The 20,523-nt window shown below is 36.5% G+C and overlaps 1 long non-coding RNA gene across 1 annotated transcript; it reads left to right on the top strand.

Annotated features, from left to right (window-relative positions):
* Positions 1-6,341: 6,341 nt before the first annotated feature.
* Positions 6,342-7,949, top strand: LOC145018697 (uncharacterized). Its single transcript, XR_013667126.1, has 3 exons — positions 6,342-6,868; positions 7,040-7,102; positions 7,590-7,949. It is a non-coding gene; the product is annotated as an uncharacterized LOC145018697 (long non-coding RNA).
* The last annotated feature ends 12,574 nt before the right edge of the window (positions 7,950-20,523 follow it).

Here is a 20,523-nt window from a genome sequence, read left to right on the forward strand (position 1 = left end):
TAGATGTCAGCGAACTTTTCAGCAAATATACTATTGGAGATAGGTATGCAGTGGGGGCTCTTGGTTAATATATGGAAATCTCCTCCTATTTCCACATAGGAATGGGTAATGGCTGCATCTTACCGTGGGATCGATGGTGTTCGGACTTAACTTTCCTGTAAGTCAAGCACCGCTTAACGAACCATGTTATCTCCTTCTTCATACGGGGCCACTAATAACTCAACCTCATATCTCGATACATCTTCACGGTACCTGGATGAATTAAAAACCTTGACTTATGAGCCTCCTCCAAAACTATCTGCCTCACCCCACCCAAAGGCGGAACCTAAACTCTACCACACTGAGTAAACAACCCTCGACTATCTCTGCCAAACCTCGGGATCTACCTGCTAATACATTTAGCCTACCAATTCTCCTTTTTCAACACCTCTACTTGAGCCTCCATGATAAAATCCAACAAAAGAGAAATGATAACCATCATCAGACATATGTCCCCTATAGGTGTACTCACTGCCTTGCGGTTTAAGGCATTATCTACCACATTGGCCTTCCCCAGGGTGGTACAGGATCTCACAATCACATTCAGCCCCAAACCAACCTACAATTTCTTAGTATTATAGATTTCGAGTCTCGTTCACATGCCTTCACCCAACCATGTGGTGATCTAAATCATCCTAGAGAGTGCCACGAGCCAAGTCATAGACTTCCATCACTGCTACCACCACCTACCATTATAGTGAATGCTACGACTACTTCATAGTCCAATAACACCTCCATAACTACACACTAACCTGGTGAATGCTACGGCTGCTTTGTAGTCTTATAACACCTCTACAACTGCACACTAGCAAGGTGAATGCTACGACTGCTCCACAACCTTCCTCCACTTCCACAACCACACTCTAACCTGATGAGTGCTACGGCTGGTCTGTAGTCTTACATCGCTCTTATAACTAGACGCTAACCTAGTGAATGCTATGACTTCTCTGTAGTCTTACATCACTCCTACAACCGCACACTAACTTGGGGAATGCTACAGCTGCTCCATAGTCTTACATCACCTCTCCAACTACACACTAACCAAGAACATTGTGAGCCAAAACCCTACCTACCGGACTCTATCAGGTGTTTTGGCCGTGCTTCATACCCATAAGCCTTCATCAGACATTAACAAGCAGAGAGGTCCTAACACAAACCTCACCTAAACCTAACCATGAATCCATATCAATTGCTTTGATGCTCATCACTAACCAAAGAACACTATTTCTTGCTTAACTTTGAACCCTCTCACAACTAGAACTGGCTCTCTAGTTGACTGCCTTCCCAGTTACTGGTTAATCAAACTAAATCTTATCTGCATCTCCAAATTAGTCGTTCAAGGCCCCGCCGACCAAGGGTTAGTCTGTTCCACACTCACAATCTTGACCTATCTTGGATTCTTCCCAACCTCAAGGCACCCTAGCGCTCCCTCCAGATATACCGATCCAACACTGCAACATGGGTACAAGCTCTAAAGTGGCTTGCACTTGGAACTATCCTCGGTAGCCCCAAGTGATCATCCCTCATTTGGATCCATCTACATTCTAATAACTTCATAATCACTGGATTACCTAGCCATCCCACAACTTCCTACCAAATCACCAACACACTGAGCTCACTGGACTAAGATCCCATGTTTAAATAATATCGGGTTCTCACACCTCAGACCAGATGAAGCACTTTACTTTTCTCAACAAGGATTGTTGTATCCAAAGTACCATCCATTAATATAATTTCACATCTACCTACTATCCCAACAGATGATAAGGAACCCAAAAGACCCATAATTGGAATAGATAGATAATCACTTCAATGTTCTTCGTACTATCAAAACAACCCCGAGACTGCTATAGACCATAATTCCACAATCCAACAATTTAGGTAAACGTACCCAAAAACCTTGATATACTATAATAGAACATGATGATGAATGAGAACAACCAGTGATCGATAAATGCACTACAACAACCTGGTGATCCGTAGTTTTTTGTTGAACTAAAATCATGTAGAACTATATCTACCCAACCCTAAAGTCAATTGACAGATCAACCATTACTTATCTTAGACTATAGGTAGCAATCTACACCCTGCTGACGAGTCCTTCAAACACCAATATTCAACCTGAGCGACCCAAACAAGTCATGACCTAAAACATCAAAAAACCAAAGCCTCGCATATCCGAACTGCAAATCCATATAACTCATTCTTCTGAAACCGCAAACTCAAAAAAATTGATGATTTTTCAAAATAGCATGCCTAGTTATCCCCCATTTGGGTTCAAACTATCACCAACTGACATTGCAGACAAACCCCACTCAAACCAACTCAGCCAGGTACATACTTCCCTGACTCTTTGAATGTATAACACAAGGCAAGATAATCTCCCAGATAAAGATCCATAAACTCAAAGACATTCCAAATCTTAGATGAAGACCTCGAAAAATTCCAAGACCTAACCACATCTATCATCAAGAATCCCATGCAAATGCATAAGCAATAACTCTAATATCCCATTCATAGATTTGATTCTTTATCTAAGAACAATTAGACTACCACAAACTTTGCCCACGATTCCATGACCTATACTCCATCGCGAGATGCAATCATGCAACATGAGGCATCATCCTCACCGTCGAGACACAACAAAAGTTGTTTCCGATCCGCTTTTCCTGATAATCTGGAACAATCTGCTAGAACACGCTCTAATTGAACTCAAGGAAAGCATACCCCTGATCCTCATCTTGTATAATCTCCATGAAAATGACTTTCCTTCCACTTATGAAAGCTTGGAAGGATAAAACCCACATCATAGAAAATGACATCATAAGCCATCGGCTGATCACTCAAACTCAAGACTGCAATCCTCAAGTTGCTCATCCCAACCGCTCCCTCATTGAGTTCCACGACTCGAATTGACACCACATCAGGTAAGGCCCCAAGACCTTGAAATCAACTACTCATCTACTTCTGCACAATTTAACCCTAACTGACATGGCCGCTAAGGCCCAAATGATCACCCGACCCATATTCTTCCCGGACAGCCATAACCGAAAAGTTGATGATACTCATAATGTTACAACCGACTCATGGTTCCAAACCATGTTCTTGTGCTCAAACAGTTCCTCAAAATTTTCAGGACTTTCCTTGATTCGAGTACGGATCATGTGCTTCTAGTAGTTCGGGCCCAATTACCTTCCACACCTATCTATACTTTACATTTTCATACGGTAGCTAACTTACACCAATAGTCCTACAAAGCACAAATCAAGCGACATTCAAGCATCTAGCACTAAAAGCATCATATAAACAGACATTGCTACCTTAGAAGCTCCTGAAGATCTCTAAGTACTAGCATGCATCACTACCAGCTCACATACAGTCATAAAGGAATCTCTCCTAATCAGGCATCCTACCATGCGGCAATGAGAAGATCCTCATCCCTAATATAGCATGAAATTCTCATAGACTCATGTCAAGCATCAATCATATAATACGTATGGGTACTTTGGGAAATACTTACTTGAGCTCGGTTGATTGCACGCATCACACCCTTTTTTATTTTAAAATTTTCTTAGAAAAATCAAATTCTTTTAGAAAATTTTACCAAATACTCAGTTTGAGTTCAAGCACACCCATGAGTATACCTAAATCCCTCAAACCAAGGCTCTGATACCAACTTGTAACACCCTAAAATTCAACTCAAAATTTTTTATTAAAAATTTAAGTAGTTATTGAGATCACAACTGCAAGATCTTAAAACATTTATCAGAGTATCATTAAAAGTTATCAAGTTCACAAGTCCCCCATTGATGTAATGCAATCGAGCCATGCCCCTCCTTTAATATAAGAAAACCTGAAACATGCAAACCACAAATCGTAAGCACAAAGCTTAGTGAGTTCGCTAAAATACCACACAAAACACAGCAAAAATAAACATATATGGGTTCTCGGCAACCCTGGGGACTATCAGCAATTCCAATGGTTTAACAACATGGCCAGCAGGTTATCATCAACCTTGGAGACTATCATCAGTCCCAGTGGGTTAACAGCACACCTGGTGGGTTATCAACAACCCTTGAGACTATCAGCAGTATCAACCATATATAAACAACATAACATAATAATAACAGGTAGACCCAGCTGGTCATCACAGATACAACTATCCTACCACACAGGCTCATACAAACATGCAAGAGTCACAAAGACAGCTAACATCCTACATAAAAAATTTAGTAAGCCAACATTGGTGCCTTCTACTCACGAGCACCGGGAGAAAACTCACATCTATTGATGATAACTGAAACATCACTTGATCAGAGGCAAACAATGCTCCTCACACTAAAACAAAACCAAAACCAAACCTAATCAAAAATTAGGGTTTAATCCAAACCCATAGGCTAGTCCATTCCTCATCATGATGAGGGCAAAAAGACCATTTTTCCCTTTATGCAAAAGACCAACCATACTAAGTCCAAAACCCCAAATAGACCAAGGCCTAAAATCGACACATTGGGCTTCTACACAGAAAGTCTGGCGTTCCTTCCTATGATGTCTGACGTCCGAATGCCGAGCATTCACATGCAAACGCCCGGTGTTTGCTTGCAGTTCACCAACTTCCAAACCAATAACTTAATATATTCTACTATTTTTCATTTTTATATGTATATATATGACTTAAGGCGATATTTTGTTAAAATGTGATGTCAAATACAAATTTTGGAGTCATATGACGTATCATAGCGAAACCATGACGAACTTTTAAAACCTTGATGAAATGTTATGATCATTAGTTTTTAGTTTTTATATTATTTTGTGTAATGTAATTTTTTATTAAGAAATGAAAGATTGAATGGGATAAAAATACGACAATTTTTATTGCTATGAGATGATACTGGAATAAAATAAGAATGAGAAAAGAAAATTTTGATTTGACGTTAATTAATATGAACAAAGAAATGGAGGAATGGGAACCTGACTATTCCTTATGATAAATTCTAATAAGTATAATTAATAATCTACTGAGTAATATTTATCAAATAGTGAGATGGGTATGGCCGTATGGTAGTATAGTACTGAAATTGATATGATCAGTGAGCTTAGTTTTAAAAAACCTCTCCATAAAACTTGTTAAAGAAATACTGGAAGCCTTTTATTTGAAAAATCATTTGAAGAAGCTCTAAAACATGCTCCTATTATGAATGTTCTTATGGTTGTTAGATTAGGTTAAAATGATAAAGTTATAAAAGGAGAAATTGTTTTTGAATTATGTTTTTTTTTACTCTTTTAGTTAATACATTATCTTGATAATTTTCGGATATCAAAAGCACTCAGCCACTCATAACCAATATATGCCAACTCGTTTTTTATAGAATGCCACAGCCAATCCATGAATTTGACCCTCATGTAAAACTAGATAAATTAAATACTATATAAAAGGCCAGCATAAAAGCATGATTGACATGAGAAAAAGGAGCGTGGGAAAAGCTTTCCTTCTTTCCCTCATACCTTAATACCCTAAAGCTGCTTTTTCATCAAATAGATTTCATCTTTGGATTACCGATACTTTTCTTTAGTTTTGTCGTCAAGGACTTGGGTAACCCAACAAAGTTCCTTCTTCGTGCCTAAAATCTAAGTCCAACCATTTTTTACGCCTTCTTACGAGCTTTTGTTATATGAGTTTAATGTGTTCTTGTTTCTTGTTTCTGTCGATTCTCACTGTATTGTAAGATTTGTTCGTTTTTTCGGGTGAAGATGAGTAATATGAGTAAAATATAACTCTCTCTCTCTCTCTCTCTCTCTCTCTCTCTCTCTCTCTGCGTGTTTACGCGCGCGAAACCTCGAAACCTCTATTTGTCTCAGGACTTACCTTCAACCATCTCAATTATTTTCTCTCTCTCTCTCTCTCTCTCTCTCTCTCTCTCTCTCTCTCTCTCTCTCATAAATAGTGTCGATCCTCCCCTGCCTCTCCTTATTATAAGAATAGGTTTAGTGCTTTCTTTCGATTATTTTGATCCGTTCTCCTTCATCTGATCTCATGGGTGTTTAACAAAGGGTTTCTCAACAGAGTTCTTTGGCATTCTGTCCACCTCCCCGTTTTATTTATCAAAACCAACGGCTTTAAGAGGGTATAGATATACGGAAAAAACAAGAAACTTTGTACATCTGAGCGTGAAGTTAGGGTCTAGTGTTAAGAATAGAAGCAAGATAGAGTAGATACATTTACGTGTTATATATATATATATATATATATATATATATATATATATATATATATATATATATATATATATATATATATATATATATATATGTGTGTGTGTGTGTGTGTGTGTGTGTGAAGAAGAATGAACAGAAAGAAGCTACCTTTATATGTTTTTTTGTGTATGTGTGTGTTTAGTGTGAAGAAGACAGAAAAGAAATAGAAGAAAAACCCACTAGTGATTTTGTTCGTTTGTGTGTGTGATTAGTATGTCGTTTCGAGATGAAAGAAAATATAAGATCGATAGAGATGGTGGTTTATTATTTGTGTGGGGGTGGAGGTGGGCATACTGCTAATGGAGTTCTGTTGGTATCTCTTTGTAAAACCCTCTTGATGATATATATTTTACCTTGTTGGACTCTCATCCTTATTGATGCTTTACACACAAAATTAAATGAAGAGGTTCCGTTGCAATATCGTTCATTTTCCATCTTGATTTAACTCGTTCTTGTTGTTTGATTAATTTTTTACTTCAACTTCACTTGATAAATTCACTTGTAGTCTTTCAGGAGATCATGCATGCTAATAGTACTTTGACCTTTATGTGTGCTTCTAAGCTTGATTCAACAGGTCTTCTCTCTTCCTTATGTGAGTTATATATTATGTTCTTTTTTCTGTGACTTCTATATCTTCAATTAGCTAGGAGACCATGCATGGTTTTTTAAAGGGTGATTAATTATGATTTTACCTATGTACCATCTAATCTTCTACTATATTTAATTTATGTATGTTTTTTCTCAGTACTGGTGTAATGATTCATCGCAAAAAGAAGATATCATCATCAAAAGTAAAGCACATGCTTATGTAAGTCCTACTCTTTGACGCTTCCTACCGGTGGTTTTCCTTTAAGTTTTCAAGATTTTAAAGCAGACATGATAATTTGTAGAACCTTAAAGGAAGAACACTAGAGGATTACTTAAAGACTATATATACTCTATCATCAACCTAAAAATTCAAATTATATTTTTGATCCAGAAATTTTAATCTTCTTGTAAAATCCTTGGTAATCTTTGTAATTATCAGTAACTTTCTATCTTGTGGGTTTTCTATTAAAACTTTGTGTTTAATAGGATTTCATGATCTTAAAGCCTACTTTATCCTTCTACAACTTACAAAAGGAAGAACATTAGAATATTCCAAGATTACTTGTAAACCCAACTTTATAAAAATCAAGCATGATTCAAGAAATTTTCACCTTAAATTAATTTGTGGGTGATCTTTAAATGATCTAAAAGTTTTTTTTTTCTTGAGGGTTGTCTTATTTACTTATTTATCTATATATTTTGTGTAGACGTTTGTAATACATACAAGATCTAATGGAAGAACCTAGAAGATTACAAAGTCTATCGCCATCAAAATTTGATTTCAATTATAAGAAAAACGGTTGAAATTTAGAAATAGTTCAGAGTGCATGTATGCCTCGCTCGGTGACTTGGTGTACACAGAGGATCGAGGTGTACTGGTTGATGGTACTAGCTAGCTCCTGGTTGAAAAGATTGTAGTCTTGTACCAACATTTAATGATGCATGTTACAGGAAGGAGGGATAAAGAGGTAGGCCAAATAGATATATGGATTTATAACGTTATCTCAAATATATGCATTAAACATTAAAATATTGTAAAAGTATAAAGAAAGTGTTTGTTAGACATATATTAACATTCCTAGCTAAGAAGATAGGGTTATTAATAGTAACCAGCCAAATTACATCAAAATTAGCGTAACCTAAATATGTTGTATTAATTATGAAATCTTTAAATCGTGAGTATATAACTCTAAAACCGAATCATAATCAAATTAACCAATATAACCGAATAATTACTAAAATATATGATGTGGTTTCTAATTTTGATTAACCAAAATACATATGGTTCGGTTATGGTTTTCATCTAAAACTGAACCACTATAAAAACTGAACCGTACCAATAATATTAATAAATTTTTTAATATAATATAATATTAAATATATGGTATGTAATTATATTACCAATTGAAAATTTAAAGGATAATTATTTAGAATTAAATAGAATAAATAATCTACTATCAATACAATTATGTACATACAAACGTTCATTTTTTATAACAATGGACTTTACTTTTTTCAATTTTTATATAATTTTTATTTTTATTTTTATATCATATTAGATCATTATGGTTAACTGATATTAATCATTAACCAACTAAAACCATTAACAAAAACCAATATTAACCGATTTTTAATGGTTATCGAAATACATTAACCAATTATAATGGTTATGGTTTGGTTTTAATCAATAACCGAATCAAACCGTCTCATACACATTTCTATAAAACCGTATATTTTACCTTTATTATATTTTAAATAATTAAATAATGCCTTCGTCATCTTATGTATATGCATGTTCAAACGTCTCCGGTATCCAATAAAAAAACTGTTTGTTTTTTTAACTTTGCAAGTTGTTAAAATAAACTAAAATTTTTTTTAAAAAAAAAGTTTTTTTTAACTTAAAATAGTTTTTCAATATTGAAATAAATAGTTTCTATTTTATAACACTCAAAGGTTCCATCAAATTCAAATTCAATATTACTTAGCACTTTTTGACGAATCTATATCAAGTTTTATGTATTATTGTATAACAATTCTATTTTTCATAACCATTTTTTATTCTATTTCTTTTATATGACATTATGATTAATGTGTTTGTCTAAATTCTTTTGTATTTTAATGACAATAGTAATAGATTATGAGCCTAGTCATAGCAATAACAATTTTGATCTATAGATTTATAAATATATGCAACTTAATGGGCTTAATTAAAACGAATCGTACATTCTTGGTTTTCTTCGACTTCTTTGGTCTAGCAAGTTAATCGGACTTGAGAACCCAACGTCGAGTTCCTCTCTTGTGATCACATCCAAAACGCAAAGCACTAACATATTTGAAAGCACCTCGAGAACCAACATGAATTAGACTCAATTAATGGATCTAACTGAGACCGCAGCGTGGCAAAGTAAGCACCACTATATGGCGACGAGCTCGGTCTCCTCTAGGGTTTTTCTTAAGGTTTCTGACTTTTGGAGGTATAAGGCTATCTTTTCATTATTCCAAAACTGGGTTTTGACCCCTTTATTTATAGGGAGTTGATTTGAAACCTTAAAGATAATTAGCAAAGATATTAGTAATTATCTAGGCTTTTGGTAATTATCCAAGAATTAAATCTTTATAGAATATTCTATATATTGTCCATGTTTTCTAATTAATTTATTAAATTATTAAGTAATCAACAACACAAGTTCCTAAAATAAATATCTTTTCAATTCTGCTTTATTTTGTTGTAACACGTGTTCCAGGTAAACACTTCATTTATGTTTATGACAATTAAACAATTAAAATTAGGGGTTTTATGGTGGCCACGTCGTGGTAAGGATGCATCACGACCTAGTCATGGCCAAAGGAAACGCACAACATATGTGTGTAACTCGACATGGCAGGTGCTTGGGCACGATGTAGTGGTGGTCAGTATGTAAAACCCTAATTTTCCAACTTTTGTACCTTATTTAAGGGATGTGTTGGCTATGGTTTGCACACTCTCGGCCTCCATCACCTCCCTTTCGACCTATAGCAAACCTTAGCCTCCATTTTTTATATTGTGAAATTTTGTGGTGGTTTTTGGTCCCTTAAAGAAGAAGAATGTGCCTTTGGTGCATTCTTCCAGCAAACAAGTCTATTCCCCATCATCTTGTGCTATTTTTGGACTCTTGTAAGTCCTCAAGCTTCTACCTTTTGTGTTCAAGCATGCTAGATCTAGGTTGTATCCACTTTTCTCCATGTTTGCAGTGGTTTGAGTGTATGCATTCCATAGATTTGGCAACTATAAGGGTCCTTGAGGTTTCTTGTCCTAAATGTGGAGACTTATTAAGTTATGGGTTTCATGCATGAGATCATAACCTTAATTTCACCATTTTGACCTAGCTTGAGCTTATGACATGCATCAGTGTGACAACCAAGAAAATTTCCTTCACCAACTACTGTTAGGAAATAATAGGGAAAGATAAATGTAATAACTTGGTATTGTAATGTTTGATTTTATGAATAAATATGGTCAAATATGTTGTTATATTTAGAAATAAATCGACGTTTAAACTAAAAAATTAAGTGTCCAAAAAGTTGTACCGTCTTTTAAAACGATTAATATATTCGAAAAGTACTAATTGATATGATATCAAGGATATAAAAATTGTTAAAATCTAACTCTATTTGGAGGAGTTATGATTTTTGTAAAAGTAGAATATAAACTCGCTAATTTGTTATATTCATCTTGATATAAACTCAACTTCTATATATTTCTATGTTCTAGTTTCTACTTATTTCCACCTGTTCTATATGGTTAATTGTACATAAATTACCATGATAGACATATTAGATTTTTTATTCATACATTTTGTAACATATCACTATTATGTTAGCAAATAACTTGTAGCCTAGCGGTATCAGGTGTTGATGAAATGCTACCCTCAACCATAGGTTGTGGGCTCAATCCCCATTGTGGATAAAATATGTAGTTTATAAGTATAATATAGTGTAGAATGTTTGTTGTTCAAAAAATGTCACATTGTTTTGTTATGTTATAATAGATTAGATTGTATTTATTATCATTAATGTTTGAACATTTGATAATTTCTAAATGGTCAATTTATGTATGAGATGCACGTTTCATATTTTAAACTTATAACTGTGTCATTTTTGTAGGAACTTAGGATTTCGTTGTAATCTTACCATCATGATCTTACAAACCAAAAATGGTCCTACATGGGATCCCAAGCTTGATAACCTTGGGAGAAACGATTCTAGCAAAGTTGAAGATTTCGATGTTGAGTAGAGAGCCATCATAAACTATGTTGCATCAACTACACCTTATAATTGATTTGTTGTTATCAATGGAACAACCACAACTTCTATCGCTTCTCTAGCTCGCTAAACACATAAAAACCTAAACATCAAACTCTTAAATTAATGTATAACGTCCCGATTTTAAAACCCATTTTTTTCACTTTTATATATTCAGTATATCATAATATAATTACGTTATATCGAAACATGTTGCAAATGCGCATGTATACAGTCGAACTTTGTCCTTCTCACGGATTAATGAAGTACCTGAAAAAACATTTATATTCAACTGGGTAAGCACGAAACTTAGTAAGTTTCTCAAAATAACATATACCACAATACATATAAATGTATACAAACAATAGATCACGATCTGCCAAGTAATATGTGTATCTTAGACTTATGGACCATCTATTTCGTCTTTAACATGGGTCTACATGTACTTGCGGCCTACATGTCATTTCATCAACATAGCTCTATGTGTAATTACGGCCTACATGCTATTTCGTCAACACGTGGTCCTATATGCTCCCGACCTTTTTTTTTCCACCATCATACCTTAACTAAATCTAATATTACAATAGTTATGCACATAGAGATTGCACTTTAGACTCTACTAGTACAGACACATTTTCAATTAAGCACATAGAGATTATTCTATCAGCTCTACACTAATAGCTCTCTATCCTAACATACATGGATATATATATATATATATATATATATATATATATATATATATATAATACATGGTATAGTGAGATAATTCACCTGGATAATTACTCAAAATATAAATATAAGTTACACTTAAAGTGTAGTAACTGCAGCTTAACTTATCGAAATTTCTAGCGAAAATCGGGATTTGCGTAAACAGGACTTCGATACCGAGCAATTCTATTTCTCCGACATTCAGATGCCTCGAAACTTTGATAAAATGAGATTACTCAAAACCCCCCAAAAAAACCCAAGGGAATTCGGATCTTAGCGACAGATGAAAGAGTTTGGAGTGAGAAAGGAAATGAGCAAATGAGGCTATTTATAGATAGAGTTTTAGGGAGGCACGCCATGTCCTAAGATGTCATCGCTCCATTCTTTGTCTGCCACTAGTAGAAACCTATGTGGTCCATGCCGCACCATCTAGAAGCGTGCGCCACACTTACCTGCGCGAGACGCTTTTTTAAAAACTTCAGGAAATTCTATCTTTCTCATATGAACTCTTTTTTCAACCATATCCACATGTAGCTATCGATGAGTACTACAACTTTCATTTAGACTTTGTTGTTTAATTCTCACTTTATTTTTAATTTATTATTTTTAGAAGGTTTATGCTGCTAAACTCTGTTTAAAAATCATATCTCTTTCATGCAACATTCGTTCTCGACTGTCTTTATATCGATGAATATGTATTGACGAGATCTTCAACTATCGTTTAGATTGTTTTTCCCAACAATCAACCAATCTTAGTTCTGGTTTCTGTGTGGCATATTGCTACGCTGAAACTTTGAAAAATCATATTTTCTTCATACGAAGATTTGGACATTCTCTATATATGCACACACTCTCTTTTACGATTACTATGCCTTTCATCAAGACTATTTATCCTAAATAGTTTTCTATCAAAAACTGTAACGACCCGAAATTCATAAGGTAAAAATTTTATTTTTAGTTCAACCAAAGAACTAAATTAACTTTTATCCAAACATTCAAAAGTACTTGTTCAAACATTCAAAAGTTTTTTATAATAAAACAATTATCATAGTACAATCCCAAAATCGTCACATTGCGGAAACTTGGGTAGATGCAGTGTAGTCACGTCTGACACTTCCATTTTGGAGCGAAAGTACCTGAAACCATAAAAAAATAAGTCGTTAGCTTTGAGCTTTTGCATGGCTCAAAGGGTCCCAAATCCAAGTTCTAAGTGTAAAACTTCAACAAAGGAACTAATACGCATGCATGGATTGATATTATCCATCAAGATTGCGTTTTTATGCATTTGGGACACCTAAAACATCCAGATCTAAGGACCAAACACCTGGAGCAAACTCATTCTCATAAAGGCAAACCAAAGAGACCAAAATGTGCTACAAACCACCCCAAACTAGATCCACCAAAAATAGATGACAAGATTACAGCTTTTTACCTTCAATAGGTTGCAAAAAATAAGTAAATTCCTTATCTCCAAGCTCCACTCCAAGTGATGATTCTTCAACAAGATCCAATATCTTAAAAATACACAAAAACACTACAAGATTCCTCACAATAGCTTAAGAACTCCAATATGGTGGCTAAGGGTCGAGATTAGGGTTTGGGAGGTACGGAGGCTGATAAGAGGCATGGCTCAATGAATAAAAGAAGATTAAATAGGGTCAAGACCCTAAAAAATAGGGTTTCAAGCCGAAGGGAGCACACCCCGTGTACCCCTGAGTACGCCCGATGTACTCAGATGCCACCCGCAATCACTTCATCCACTACGCCCCACATAAACAATGATTACGCTCCGCATACTCATCGAAGCTCCAAACACTTCAATTTCAAATAGTCGCAACTCCTTCGTTCTAAGTCCATTTTCGATGTTATTTATATCCACAAAAAGGTAATGAGAAGCTCTACACTTTTATCAACTCATCTTCGCCTCAAGACTTCCTGACCAAAACCAAAATCCATAAAGGCCCAAATTGACAATTTACGGTTATACCCTTGGGCTTCGAAATGCAACTAAACTCTCATATTACCTAATTTATATTACCCACATCCAAAAAGGGTTCAACTCTCTCTTTCCCCACGACCCTATACCTTATGGCAACTGATATTCAGGTCACGACCCCGAATAATGAAGCGATTTAAAATCGATTGTTACAACTCTCTCCCACTTAAATTAGATCTTGTCCTCGAAATCTATCCTTACTAACACCTAACCACACCAGATAACCCGAATACCCCATCCACAACTCTTATATGGACTAAAGGAATAGATCTTCACATATCTAAAGTTAACCCTCGAGGAATAATCCTTACCACCTTCTCTGAAATTTGAAGTTCCAAAACCATGTCTGTCTCCCTGATAGACAGCATGTTGCTATCACTATCAGATCAACTTCCCTTGTACTCCAAACTAGACAAAACACTTCCAACCCTTGATTATCTTGTTGCTCCTACTGGGAACAAAATCACTGACCATTCATTGCTACAGAACACTCTTACTTGACAGAAGGCTTAGATAATCCTTCGAGTAGATGACTCATCCCTGGAACGGTTACACTCATACGAGAGCTGCGCAGTAGGGTCAAATCAATTACTCTGAGATTATTTAATCCAAGCTGCAAGTGACTTAATGTATTTACTGAATAACAAGAGACTCCATACACGAGTCCCAAATAACTAATATTGCCTCAGCTCATCTTGATGCCTCCTATCTACTTTCCAAAAGCAGTCGATACCTCCCTGGTCCTAACTAACCGATTCACCATATTTTCACCAAGTTGTTGAGGAAAATAGTCTTACACAGTCGTACCACGCGACTTCCGAACGAAGGCTTCATTTGATAATAATTTATCTATCTATCTTGCTATTATGGCTCCAACCACCTTCCGATCCAATCGATCGTAACCAACCATCAAACCTGATGTTACCAAATCCATTACTAAAAGTGAATTCCACATGACCAACTATAGTCTTATATCACAACCGGCCTCATACGGCCTACCACTTCCTTAATTCCATGAATGTTGTGGCCTTTCCACAGTTTCACAACTTGACTTACCTTGGTCTAATCACATCTGAAGAAATCCACAAGCCAAGTCATAGATTTGCCATGCCTTCACAGCCACCCAAGAATCGGTGAATGCTATGTCCACCCCGCAATCTTATAAACCTCCTATACCACCTGCCAATATGGTGAATGTTGCGGCCACCCCGTAGTCTTACAACACTCCTACACCATCTTCCAACCTAGTGAATGCTACGGCCACCCCGTAGTCTTATAACACTCCTATCTTGCCATGGCCAGCGCCCATGGTCTTACCCCTCATCTACCAACCCAACCATGATCATTTAGAGTTGAACACGCATCTGACTATACCCTAATCAAGTGTTCGGGTCATACTTCGAACCATAAAGCCTTAATCAGACAAGAACGGGAATAGAGGCTCTAACATAACCCTCAACCTGGATCCATCTATATGCTTGCTATCCATCAAAAAGAATATGCCAACCATCTGTTGGAAGTTTCCAAAAATATAAACGATTCTCCCCCACTTAAATTCGTCGATGCTCTCCCAACCCACAAAATTTGATGGATTCTAAACCCATGTTACCTTTCTTTTAAATTTTAACCACCAATGACCGGTACTTACCAATACTAGTGTTCCATCACTAGCCAATCCCAACGACCACACAATTTCTTGATATCTAGATAAACACTCCCCGAAATCTCAGTAAGTCTGACAACCCCCAATCGCTTCCTATGATACAATACCCGAATCCTTAAGTCCTTTATGCTGGTGACACAGACCACAACCCTTGCGATAAATAAATTCCCCCGGCACTTCCAATGAACAACAAGTTCATGCGACTGCCACCACCATATTCTTGCTACCACTCCTTCCCTAGCAGTGGTAGTGATTGAACCTAAATCTTCTTCCATAGACAACCGTCAATCCCAACCTTTTAACTGCTAACACAACTGAATTCTGCCTTCAGTGGAGAACTAAACCACTAATCCAACCATAGAACTTCCAAATAATACCCTTTGAATTGACCCCTTCAAAGAACTGGAACAACAACCGAACAAACTGAAACCCATTCAGCAGGATACGACTCACTACCGACTCGTGACATGCAAAATGGCATATAACAATTCATGATGATATAACCCGGACAATAACTGAGAAATAAACCAAAGATAATGATTACCCAAACCAATACAAAAATCCAAAGTGATATAAATACAAATAATAATCAAGAAGAAAGCAAAGATAACATACCCGTAATAGCACATGCTAAAACCCTGGCCTCCCCTGACTGACAATGCAATGCTTAGCTCCTCTCTGTTGGGGCTCCTGCCCTACCCTCATGACCATCAGTGATCCTCAAAGTAACTGAAGTAGGTGCACCCACTGCTCCACCTCTCCACATCAGACAGTTGGCCTTCTTGTGGCCTACTTGGTTGCAGTGAAAACATAATGGGCTTGTCCCCTAAGGACAATCCCGACTGACATGACCAACCATTACACACTTGTAGCAGCCCATACCCCTAGAATGACAAACCCTATCGTGCTGCTTCCCGCACAAGTTGCACTGACCCCGAACCTGATGGCCCCTTAATTGTTGATCTGAAGTCTTGGGTCTCCTCGTAGGACCCTCAACTGCCTACAACTATTCTGGCTTCCTCTTTCCCATATGCTCTAAATTGATCTCCTGCTCTCGGGTTCTAGTAATCATATCATTCAGGGTCTTGCACCCTGACATACTCACGAACTCCCTGATGTCATCCCTCAACATATCACGATACCTTACTTTCTTTATCTCCTCGTCCGCTGCATATTGCGGAACCAATAAAGCCCTCTCCCGAAACTTGGAAGTGATATCTTCTCCAGACTTCGTAGTCTGAAGAAGGTCCTAAAACTCCCTCGCCAATTGCTGCACCTCAGTAGTTGGTGAAAACTCGAACCTAAATTGGGTCACAAACTTATCCCAAGTTATCGTCTCTAGGGCTTTGCCTCCCAAAGCAAAGTTTACCTCCTTCCACCAATCTCGAGCTCTGTCTTTCAGAAGAAAAAAAGTAAATCTAACCTTCAACCCCTCGAGGCAAAAACTTATCTTGAATGTGTTAGCCATATCTGCTAGCTATCTCCTACTGGAAATGGGATCCTTCTCCCTATAGAACGCGGGAGCTCCACAAGCACGGAACTCTCGGAAAGAAAGAGTGTGAGCTCCGACAATAGCCATAATCTCAATGCAAAATGCGCCCATATACTCATCTAAAATCTCCAAAATCCCCTCCTTGACCGTACCAAAGATTACAAGAGTCTGCTCCAAAATACCACGGGTAATCTCTGACGAGATGAACTCCCGCATCTGCTCACTAAGCGGCTCAGTATCTGCACCTGAGCCAGAACCAATACCTGATCCTCCTTCGTGAGTGCTCGTCGCCAACAGAAAAAACAACATGCAAATAATCATAACATACCCAAGAATCTTCTTCCTACAGACTTCCTAGATTCTCCTAAACTCTCCCCGGTTCGAGTATGGATCTTGTGCTTTCAGTAGTACGGGCCCAATACTACATTCCACACCTACTCATACTTTCCTCAAGAGTAATCCTGAATTCTCTAAGTCACCTACTCAAACTGATGCCCCCAAATACTCGCTACACAGCGCAATAAACCCGCTAAGAGCACTCGCGACGCTCCCCTAAGTTCATGAACTCATCCTGCAATCAGCTGCTGAAATATTCCCACCAATGTCGACTAACTACCTCATGAATATAGTCACATGCAACAAAGATCAGATAATCCTTCGAGTAAAAGACTCAACCCTAGAACAGTTAGATTGAGACAATAGTTGCGCAATAGGGTCAATGTGGCATCCCCAAATTCACAGTCCTTTTAAAAAATTTATTTATGCTTATTTGAAAATCAAAGTATTCATTTTAAAGAATATTATTATAGAATTTGTTCCCATAAAAACATGATAAATATATTATCAAAGCATTTCCGAAGAAATTTATTTTGTTTATATTAAAACTTTGGGATGTCATCGTCAATACATAAACATAAGCATAAACAAGCCTTACATTCATTTACATTAGTGATCTACATCTCCTTTAATCTCTCAGTGTAATGTAGCTTCGTATCGACACATGTGATACAAATAAACTGAGCGAGTCCGGTTAAGAAACCTAGAGAGTACATAGGGTTTTCAAACCACAATAATGTAGTTAATTTGTTTCTTCACATAAATCATGTCAAAAATTAACCCGATTACCCATTCTCATTTTCTTCATTTAATCCTCCCTAAAGATTTATCCTAAGGGTCATCTCCTACATAGTATTTACCTCTCATTTCCTTACATCGCATTTTCTTATATATTTGTTTCTAAGGACTTTTCCTAAGGATCATCGCCTACATCGCATAGACATTACTGATTCGGGGATTACTCCCTCAATACGTGTCCAGTAAGGGTTAGGGTATCATCGCATGAATACGTAGTTACAACATCGCCTGAACTCGTAATGCCTAGTAAGGGTTAGAGTATCATTGCATGAATACATAGTTACAACATCGCCTGAACTCGTAATTTATCACCTACAGGTTATGAGTCTGCTGGTGTTTCCACATGATTGTCTAGAATAGTCTGTGGTCGCCATCTATACTTTGGTAGATGATTACATCATCAAATCGCCACATCGTCGATCAAGGTTATGGTATATCCTCTCATCTCACATCACCTATTTATCATCACCTATCTATCATCACCTAATTATCACCACCTTTCTATCATCACCTATCTCTCATCCCCAATATATATTTATAACTATAAAAATGCTTATATAGTTTAAATCACGTAAATATGTATAAATAATTCATCTAGAATGGATAACAGGAACACATATAATATTTACACATAACACGTAATTTATATTAAACACTTCATATATATGTGTAAGATGAAAGTAACTACGCATTCGCTTGTGAAAGTGATGATTCCAAACTCGGGCAGCGCTTCGCTTCTAACGAATCTATTTTCCTTTGACGAAACCTAGCATTATTATCGCTAAGTTTTAGTCTAATATTTATTGCGACTAATTATTAGTCTAGATTCATCATTTACTCAAAGTCTACTTTCATGATCTATCAAGTTAGGAACAACCAGGTAGGATCATATCGGATGTAGAGTCCGTTTGGATACGAAGTATACTGTTTGGAAATATCACTTTAAACACCTCACTAAATCACATCCTAGACATCATCCCCGTAAGTATATCAATTAGTATAATGACTTGAAATCATTGATAAATCTTTTTTATAGGTTCATAATAACAATAATGAACTTAAACATAAGTTATACTTAAAGTACGGTAAGCATAACTCAACTTATAAGGGGTTTAGCGAGGAACCGGGATCTGCGGGGCAGAAATTATGAGCCGAAAATCTCTTTTTCTGGGGGTTTCCTCTAGCACCTTGAGGTTACTAGGGCTTTAGGAGGGTTTTAGGACGCTTAGAGAGACGTTAGAGTGGGAAAGAATGGGTTTTTGGTGTGAGAAATGAAGGCACTCTCGCATACTATTTATAGGTTGAATTTTGGACCTACTCGTCGATTTTTGGCCTCCAACTTTTCGAGTTGGTGCCACATGTCACCCTCTGGTGGCAAGGCTTGGGGAGAAAGCAATGGTCCAGATTAAGCCACGTCACCCACTTCACATTAGCACCCTTCTGTCTTCTAAATTCCGTAACTTTCGCATACGAGCTCTGATTTTGATGTTCTTTATATCCACGCGTAGGTATTGACAAAATCTACAACTCTCCTTTTGACTCTATCAGCTAATTCTCGACCAATTTTAAATTTAATAGTATGAGAAGATTTCACTGTTAACGACCGTGTAAAATTCATAACTTCTACATACAAACTCTATTTTCGACTGTCTTTTTATCGTTGAGCTCCTATTAATGAGATTTTCAACTCTTATTTAAGTTGTGTTGGCTAAAAATCGATCTATCTAAAATTCGAATTCCGGGCTATGTATTGTTATGCTAAATCTTAGAAAAATCATAACTTCCTTATACGAAGTCAGATTTTGACGTTCTTTTTATGCACGCTCTCGGTTTAACGTATACTTAAACTTTTATTTTGATCTCTAAGGCTAAAAAGTAGTTTATCAAAAATTCACTTTTTACGATTCTCGGTGTCATGCTGATTTTGCCGTAAAACTTTGATAAGTCATAACTTCTTCATTATAACTTGGATTTCAGCGTTCTTTATATGTACAGAACCCTTGTGAAATATACTATAACTTAGTTAAGATTATTTATTCTAAATAATCTTCTATCAAAAAGTCATTTTTGATGCTTATTCTCTCTAAATTGACTAGCCCGAATCTGCGGGCGTTACAGTCAAATCCATCACTTTGAGATTATTTAACCTATGCAACATGTGACTTAACATATTCAATTAGTAGCTAACCCATATCCCTAAGATTCCCATAAATCAAAAAGCAAGCAACACTCGGACAATGGAAAATCTAACCAACGTGCCATTATATTCAATCATTTGAAACCATACTAGCATGTAATTCTAAAAGCTCAACAATTAGGCATATAAAGTCATCTATCCTAGCATAAAATCCTGAGCAGATCCTT

The sequence above is a fragment of the Lactuca saligna genome, chromosome 9 (assembly GCF_052625555.1).
Source record: "Lactuca saligna cultivar CGN05327 chromosome 9, ASM5262555v1, whole genome shotgun sequence".
Lineage (NCBI taxonomy): Eukaryota > Viridiplantae > Streptophyta > Magnoliopsida > Asterales > Asteraceae > Lactuca > Lactuca saligna.